Source organism: Cygnus olor, chromosome 10 (assembly GCF_009769625.2).
Source record: "Cygnus olor isolate bCygOlo1 chromosome 10, bCygOlo1.pri.v2, whole genome shotgun sequence".
Classification (NCBI taxonomy): domain Eukaryota; kingdom Metazoa; phylum Chordata; class Aves; order Anseriformes; family Anatidae; genus Cygnus; species Cygnus olor.
This window is the reverse complement of record NC_049178.1, coordinates 18070133-18078966: the sequence shown is the minus strand read 5'-3', so window position 1 is coordinate 18078966 and position 8834 is coordinate 18070133. Positions and strand designations below refer to the sequence as shown.

Sequence of the window (8834 nt, the reverse complement as noted above, 5' to 3'; positions counted from 1 at the left end):
GCAGTGCTTGCGCACCCAGCGCAAGGCGGGGGGGGGGGTAAGGAGGCGGGGCAGGAGGTGCGGGGCCGCATGGATGCGGGCGGGGGGGGGGGTGCAGAAAAGTTGCGGGAGGGGGGGGGGGCCTTGGGGGGGGGGGGCACGGCGCTGAACCGGCGCAAACCCCGCGCAGAACCCGCGCAGCGAGCTCCGCGGGCACCCGCGCCGAGCCCGCACCCCCTCTCCGCGCCCCCCCCCCGCTCCGCGCCCCCCCCCCCCCCCCCGCCACCATCCCTTTATTCCCCCCCCCCCATTATTCCGATTATTTTTCCCCTCGCACCCAGCCTTGTTTACCCAGCAGGTGGATGTGACGTCAGAGACTGACAACAGCAAAAAATAACAACATCTCCCTCCGCGGGGGCGGCCCCGCGCCGCCTCCCCCCCCCCCCCTCCGCACACACACTCCGTGCCCCCCCCCCCCCCTTCCCTCCCGTACTCCCCCCCCCCCCCCCCCCCCAGGGCCGGCCGGGCTGCGCCGCGCGGGGCTGCGCGGGGCGGGGAGGGGGGGGCGCGGGGCGGGGGCGGCGGCGTGCGGGGCCCGGCGCCGAGCGGAGCCGGGGAGCTGGGAGCTGGGAGCGGAGCCGAGGGGCGGCTCTATTGTTATTTACCGAGCGGCGGAGCACGCCGCCGCGCCGCCCGGGCTCGGCGTGCCCCGGAGAGGGACGGGAGGGAGAGGGACGGGACGGAGCCAGGCGGCCCCGAGCCGAGCCGGGCAGCGGCAGGGCCGAGTCCTGCGGGTGAGTCCGCCCCCCCCCCCGCCCCGTGCCACCCCCCCTCGCCCCCGGCACTTTCCCTCTCGCACTTCTCCCCCCACGTGCCCGGCACGACCCCTTCCCCCCCCCTCCCTCTTTTCTCTCTTCCCCCCCCCATCTCCCTGTCCCCCCCCCCCCCCCCCCCCCCGCTGCCGGCGCTGGGCGCAGCGATGCCGGGCGCGCAGCCCCCCCCCCGCCCACTTTGCAAACTTCCCCCCCCAGCCCCCCCCCGCGGGGAGGGATGCGGCGCCCCCCCCCCGTCCCCTTTATCCCCCCCCCCTTTCCCTTTATCCACCCTCCCCCTTCCTCTTTACCCCCCCCCCCCCAAACCCGTATTTTCAGCGCTTTCCGCCGGCTCCCCCCGCGCAAGGGGCGCGCAAGCCCCAACTTCAGCACTCGGGGCAAGAAGTTGCGGCGGGGCCGCGCCCCCCACCCCGCGCCCCCCCCCAGCGGCCGGCCGGGCCGCCCCGCTCCCCTGCGCACCTGTTGCGCCTCCCCCCGCGCTGCCCCTTGCGCGGCCGCGCATCTTTGCGCATCCCCCCCCCTCCGCGTCCCGCTGCGCCCATCCCCCTCCACATTTTTTTTTTCCCTTTTTCCCTTTTTTCTTCCTTCCCCCCCCGGAGCGTTTCCCTAAAACACCCGCGCCTCCCCATCCCGGCGCTGCGCGGGTGCGCAGCGCTGCGCGCATCCCTCTCCCCCCCCCTTCCCCTTCCCTCCGCGCAACCCCCGCGGTGCGGAGCCTCCGCGGAGCTGGGGGGGGGGCCGGGGAAGGGGGGGGCACATCCGCGGAGCCCCGCGCAGCGCCTCCCGCACCTGCAGCCCGCCTCCGCCGGGCACCGGGAGGGTGCGCGCTGCAGGCGGCGTCCGAGCGGCGTGTCCGCGCCTCCCTCCTCCTCCTCCTCCTCCTCCTCCTCCTCCTCCCCTCTCTTGCTTCTTTTTTTCTCCGAAAAAAAGAAACCAAAAAAAAAAACCCAAAGCGGTGTCGGGCAGCGGGCTGGGCTGCGCGGGGCGCAGCGGGTGTCCCCCCCCCCCCCCCCCCCCCCGCGCAACTGGTCCTTAATTCCCCGGCCCCTGCGCGCAGAGCATCGCTGGGCTGGCTGCGGAGCGCATCGATTTTCGCGAGCCCTCCTCCTGCCGCTTCGCCGTAATGATTTTAATTGCGTGGTTTTGCTTTGAGTGAACCCAACCGAGTGAGATTCCTTCTTCTTTTTTTTTTTTTTTTTTTTTCTTTTTTCCTTTTTCCTCCCCCCCATCTCCCCCCCCCCCCCCCCCCCCCCCCCCAGGCTGCGGGGCGCAGCCCTAGCGCACCGCCCGAGGTCCCGCCGCCTGCCCGCGCCCGGCCGCCGCTCCTCTAGGGAAGCTGGAGCCCAACTTCTGGGCTCCGAAGTTTAAGGTTTCATTTTTAGTAACTGCTCTTTGAGTGAGTAATGTCTGTATGCTGCTCGTAGCGTGTCGTCTACACAATGTAGCCTGCTGATTTCTAGGGGGCTGGAGCGGTTATAAATATTAAAGCAATTCTCGAAGCCGTGTTTCCTTTTCCATGCAGTTTTTCCTAACGTTGCGATTTACCTGCTTTAACATAATGTTGCTGTCACTAATGACAGGCTCTTAATTAGGCAAACTTTAAAGCGTGTCGTCAAAGAAACTTGCTTCTTGCGCTGGTAATCCATGGTTTGCTTTAATTTAGGTGGAGGGAAAGCGGGCATCTCGCTGGGTTGTTATTTTTGCAGTTTGTGCCGCTGCTGAGAAGCTCCTACTTTTTCTAAGTTTGTGAGATCCTGAAGGAATTCGAGTTCTCAGAGCGCAGCGAGTGTAGGCAAGGAGCTACTCTGCATCCTTGCAAGTAAATTTGGGGGAAGAAGGGGAAATCAGGGCTCCTGGTTTCAATTTCTCTGCTCCGAATCTTTCCCCCCGCACATTCGATTTGCACTATCTCACAGCCAGATTGAATGGACCAGGGCACTGGGGGAGGAAGCTCTTCACTAGTTACCATTCAAAAGGTGTCAGCTAAAATCTCATTGCAAAAAGGTATTGTAGCTTTAACATCTTGCATTGGCAGCATTCTTCCCCCTTAGTCTTTGGATTAGTCATTGTATGAGAGACAGAAAAAAAAAATCACTTTTTTTTTTTTTTTTGGAAAAAGTAAAGTAAACAGCCTCCAACAAGTGAACCTTGACAACCCAGATTAAGGAAGGCAGGAGAGATCAAACAAAGCTGCTGCTGGGCTGTTGTCAGGAGCTGCCTCACTGAAAGCTCTGGACTATTCGATCAGGCAGCAAGGCTATATGTTCACTTATGCAGAAATGGACCATTACAAATGCTGATCTTTGTTGTGAAACCAAAGGATAACTTTGAGAAAAATAACTGCTATTTCAAACAAGGCTTTCTGGTGCTTATGATTTTACCTGCAAAGTTAGGTTTTGTGCATGGGCTGGGTTGGTGTTTCTTTTTTTTTTCTTTCTTTCTTTTTTTTTTTTTTGAGTGGTGGTGCTTTGGAGTGCATTGTATATACTTTCCGAGTGACTTAGGATTTGATTTTATTTTTGCTGTCTAGAGCCGCGGAGAAGGTGGCGTTTCAGTAGTGTAATGTTGAAAGCAGCGTAAAAGTTCTGTGGAATTCAGCTCTTATTTCTGGATCTCTGAATTGTAAGGAAACGTGGATTTTTTTTTTCTCTGTGTGTAAGTGCTGTGCTGATGCATAATAGAGGAGTTCAGCTGTGATTAAGCATTGTACGTTGTCTGTCTGCGTTCCTAGAGTTTAGAAAACTTGTGGTGTCTTTCTTTCAAAACATATTACCCGGGCGGCACCTTATTCTTGATATGCCAAGGTTTTTGCAAAACTGTGTGTAACTTGGCTTCGTGACTGTGTTGGAGAGACTCGATTACTATGTAGTTTTGAGAGAAAATTGTAGCGAGGGGTATTAAGTGATAATTGATCTTTACTTCAATAAATATTTTGGGTTTAAGTATTAATCAACCTTAACCAGTGCGAGTTAGCGATATTCTTGTTGCTTTACACTTTGATGTTTGCATTCGTACACCTCACTGTAAACTCTACGAATAAGCCACCTATTTAATTTCTTTAAAGCATTCAAAAACAATGGAAACGTCTATTAAAAAAATCTGAGGAAAAGGCTGTTACCCGAATGTGTGTTAATCAGGAGGCAGACCAAGTGCACATCTACTGAAGAATTAAGAAATGCAAAACCTTTTCACATAAGTATTTCTTTAATTAACAGTGCAGATCACACAATAAGTACTTTATACTTTTTATAAGGTAAGGTTTCATAACCATCCTGCATAACTTAGCATAAAGCCTGTAGTTTTTTTATGGCATATACTTTAATTAGACAATAAAAAGTACGTGTGTTAAACATGCACATGTATGCTATTAAGCCATTTTGGGTAATGTGTAATGTTTTTTAACAACTATAAACATTTTCTGCTTAAATCAGTTCCACCGGTGATAGTAAGGCAGCCAGTTTCTGTACTGGTGAGGGAAGGAGCAGGAAAGTTGAGCAGAGAATCGTGCACTGGGCGTTATTGCACAGCATATGCTGCAATATGCTTTCCTGTTGGAGGGGATCACCTCTTTTTAAGAGCTTCCATTTGCATTATCATCCGCGGTATGATGTAGCGTAAACAGTTTAGCTCTGGAATTATCCTTGTTTCGTGGTATTGTAAAAATTAGGAAAAAGGGGGGTAGTAAAAAGGTGGATTTATGGAGCGCAGCTTAGTATGTCATATGCTTACTGCTCGTGGTCATTTATAGAGAGATTGAACCCAATAATGTAATTCATTTTGTGAAGTGTCTTTTGAGCATGTATTTGTGTATCAAGTGAAATACCACATGCACACACATATGTAGGATTTGTATGTAAAATACAGTTATTTCTGCAAGGCTGTCCGGTTATTTATAGGACATAATGATACTTCTGTCATCTTAAATTTTCTCAGAGAAGCTTTAATAAATTTAAATAGATTATATGCTGTCAGAAAACAGTATAAATTTTGTTTACGATTCGCTTGCTTTAAGGTACTTATACTAAAGAAGCTCATTTAACCCCCAAGACTGAGCAGCATTAAGTGGCGAGAGGAGTCTGCCGAAGAGCCGCTGCTGCCCTTTGCTCTCGTGATAATCTTAAATTACTGCAATTTAATTGCAACTTCAAGGCACCGAGCTGAAACCTTTTCCCGCGGCCGAGGCAGGGCTGGAGCGGAGGCAGGTAGCGGGGTGGCTGCGGAGGAGGCAGGCCGTGCTCCGTCGTCGGGCCTTCTGTGGCTGCGACGTGCGCCCGAGGGGAGCCCGGGGAGAGGGAGCCTCAGCTCCCCGGGGGTGGGATCGGGATCGGGCCCTCAGGAGCCACGCAGCTCGGGCTTGCTGTTGCCTTGCGGTGTTGCAGGGGACGCTGGAGTTACGCCTCGGCGCTGCGCTGGCTGCCAGGCATGGCACGGGCCCCATGGCCCTGAGGGCGAGGTCAGGGTAGGCAGCCCGGCTGTGCAGGGCCTGATCCGGAGCACGCTGACATCAAACGGCGCTGCTGCTGCTGCCGCTGCTGCCTCTGGGTCTGTGTCACTGACTCGCAGAACTGCGACTTCGCTCCCCTCCCGGCCCCCCTCGTGTTTTCACAGTGGCAGTTGGAGCCCGGCAGCGCTTGCCGAGGGGAGCTGATAACCGTGGTGCGCTGGAGATCAGCAGCCTGTCTGCGGCTGCTCCGAGAGGTCCTGGCAACAAAACTTTGCTCCCATGCTTAGAAAGGTACGGAGGGGCTCGGGGCCCTGACTTCTTGCCACCGAAGACACGCCTAAGTGCTTGGCTGCGCTTTAAGTCGCGATTCGGATTGCTTCTCTGTTGGCCAAAGCCTTACGAAATGCCTTGTTGCAATAAGAGCCGAACAAGATCTCGTGGGTGTGCTGGAAGTGCTCGCTGACAAAAACGCTGCTTGCAGCCGGCTGCTCTCACAAAGTACCGTGCCGCCTGATTCCCGCAGCTATCGCTGCGTTGGGAATGCAGCGACGGCAGGCAGCAAGGTGATGCCAGGGTATGCATAGGAAAAAAGTAGGCTGGAATAAATCTTGCAGTCGTTAGAGGGAAAACTTAATTGTGGGAGCTCTGTAGCCTTTTAATTAAAAAAAATATGTATTTGGGGCTGAAGAGGGAATGCAAGCCGGTTTATTTTTAGGAGCTCGGATGTTTGTTGATTGGGGTGTCTGGAGTGTTTTATTTAACGTGTGCTCTTTTTTCTTGCTTCAGCGTTGGACCTACCAAGGCAGAGAAACCGCTGGCTCCATTCGCGTGCAGCCTTCTTTGCAAATATGCTCTAGGGTTTTGTCTTTCTATTCTCCTGGCACCGATCTCTTCCATGCATGCAAGCGAACAGGCTTATGTATAATGGCTGTTTGTACGTGGCAAGTATCCAGAATAATCTTGATAACTTTTTGGTCGGTGCCATTCTGGAAATGAGGATAGGATTCTGTGGAAAATGAGAGAACTGGAGAGCATGGGCAAAATCAATTCTGCTCTCCAAGAAGCGTCTGGTACCTGAGGAGGACTAAATAATTTTTCTCCTCTCGGTGACCCTCCCTGTGCTGTTTTTAAAACATCCCCATTTTAGTGCCTTGAAATTGCAATTAAGTTGTAGTAATTTAAGATTATTGCGAGAGTGCAAAGGGCAGTGGAAGCTCTTTAGAAGTCTCATCTCAACACTTAATGCTACTCAGTCAGGGGGTTAAATGAGTTTCCTCAATGTAAGTACTTAAAGTAACTAAATCGTAAACAAAATTTATACTATATTCTGACAACTAATAATCTATTTAAATTACATTAAAGTATGTGTGTGAAAATTTAATTAAAGACAGGAGTACTGTCAAGCCCTGTAAATATCTTGACAGATCTACCGAGATGGAACCCATACCATAAAATACTTAGGTACATCTGATACGTTCTGGTGTTTCTGGGAGTGCTGTTTGGAAACTAACTGTGGGCCTTTTCCCTCCCAGTTTGCCTCTCGGTCGCAGTGGTCTCGGTAAGAGATACGAGTACCGGCCCGTGGTACTCGGATGATCCTCTGGTGTATTGTTTACCACTAAGCGGTCTCTCTGTACGGTACTCGTCACTGTCGTGTTTTTATTAGAAGTGCCTATTTCCTCAATAAGTTAGTTCGGAGCTGCTGCTAATTCAGACGTGTCGCTCCTGAAGACGCGGGCCCTCACGTAGCGCCTCGTGGCCTTCGCGGTCGGGCAGCGCTGGCTGCGTGCACTGCACCTCTGCCCTCTCCCATGTGTTGGGAGACAAGTGAAACGGCCCAGAGTGCGGTGCTGCAGGCTCTGTTGTGCCGTTGTGAGTCCTGATTTGATTTTTTTTTTTCAGGTAGAAAGTGCTTATGGCTTCTTTTCCCTGAATTCTTGAAATGCATGGGGGAGCATTTCCCAGGATATCGGTACGCGCACTCGCCGTGCAGGCCCCTTCCTGCTGGTGCCCTTGTGGTGTGTGGTCCGGAGCGCTTTGGACTTCTGACCTTTTGCTCTGGGTACGCATAGGTGGGTGTGCTGAGCCCTCGGCCTTGCTTGCCTGGGGGTCCCTGGAGCCTCAGGGGCTCAGGAGGAGGACCAGGGTCTGGGCACGGAGAGAAGGCCGCGATGGGAGCGCGGCGTCTGGGCTGGGCACTGGGCGCACAGAGCCTGACGGGAGGTGGGCCTGTTCGGCGGGGCCGGCGCCTGTAACGGCATCGTTAGTTTTCCCCTCTTCGCCAGACATTTCCTTTCACGTTGGATGTGAGTTGTAGCCACACTTCCCGATCGGTCCTGTCACGTTGTTGCTAACAATTAGGGTCAAGTGTCTTTCCTTGGGCTCCGCGCAGCCTTCGTGTTGGTGTCCCTCCCCCAGCTCCTAGCCTGAGCTGTTTGTTCGTTAATTGGTAGACGAGGCGTATTAACACATCAGTAAACTGGAGTAGTCAGACTTCCCAAGGCATCTCGGGAAACCCTCTCCAGTTTTATGTGACCGGACATGCACTATTGCTGATTTAGATAGCGGAGCCGGCGATGCCAAAGTGTTGTTAAGAGAGAGATAAATAGAGAGAGCCCAGCAGTAAGCAGAATGTCATGTCTCTATTAAAAAGACGGTGATAAAGGAAGATAAAACGGTGAGGGGGATTGGATGTGTGTTCAGAGCAGCAGCTCAGCATCTGATCACAAAAATCAATTCAGAATCCCCCTTCCTGCAAAACCCTTGCCCGCAGAATTAAGAGGGAAGCGTGGGCTTGATGGCAGTGAACGCTGGCGCCCTGCACGTACTTGTGTTCCTTCCACAAAGGCTCCGGAGGCTTCTCGGGGTCTCGGGAGCTGCCTGCCTCGGAGCATCCATCCTTGTGCCCTTCGAAGTGGCTTCCCCTGCCCGGCAGAGGTGCCCATGGGACCCGTGCTGGGTGCTGCTGCTCGCCCCCATTTCGGCGGCGCCGAGCCGGGCTGCGCGGCCACCTTTGCTGCTGACGGAAAGTTGGTTCCCGTCTGGAAGTCGGTCCTTGGCTTCACAACAGAATAACAACGATGCAGATTTTTGTATGTTGGAGTCTTTTTCTTGGCCCGGCTGCCGGGTGCAGAGGCTGCTCTGCAGAAGTGAAAAATGTAACTGATTATAAAGAAATGAGTGGTTGCAGCAGAGGAGAGGGGAGCAGTATTAATTTTACCGGTTCTGTAATGAAACATGCAGTATAACGTTAAATCATCGCCGCCTTGTTTGCTGAAAGGATGTTAATCATTCCATTAAGAAGGATTAAGTAATTAACCGATATTTCTGTAGGAACCAGTGTCAGTTTTAAGAAGCATCTTCCCAGCGCCGCACAGCGAATGCGAAGTTTGCATTTCTCTCGCTGCCAGCAGAGAGCTCGGGGCTGAGCACGGGCGGGAGAGGTCTTCCCAGGAAAGTTCTGGGAACGCCAGGGCAGCAGAGATTGGTTTCCTTGCAAGTGAAATGTGCTGTTCTAATGGTCTTTCAATTACAAGGTTGTCTGGTACGACTTTTGTCAGCTGGGTCCGTTGCAAACC

General features: G+C 53.5%; 1 protein-coding gene across 12 annotated transcripts in view; it reads left to right on the top strand.

Moving 5' to 3' along the window:
- Positions 1-578: 578 nt before the first annotated feature.
- FOXP1 (forkhead box P1) overlaps positions 579-8834 on the top strand; it is a 370950-nt gene continuing 362694 nt past the window's right edge. For 5 of the 12 annotated variants that reach the window (XM_040568509.1, XM_040568510.1, XM_040568497.1 and 2 more), the window contains exon 1: positions 580-773. The gene's annotated coding sequence lies outside the window, so the exon portion shown is untranslated. Of the gene's footprint in view, positions 774-1766; positions 1979-4827; positions 5548-8834 lie in introns of those variants that run through there. The other 7 variants (XM_040568521.1, XM_040568515.1, XM_040568512.1 and 4 more) reach the window with 5 other exon arrangements.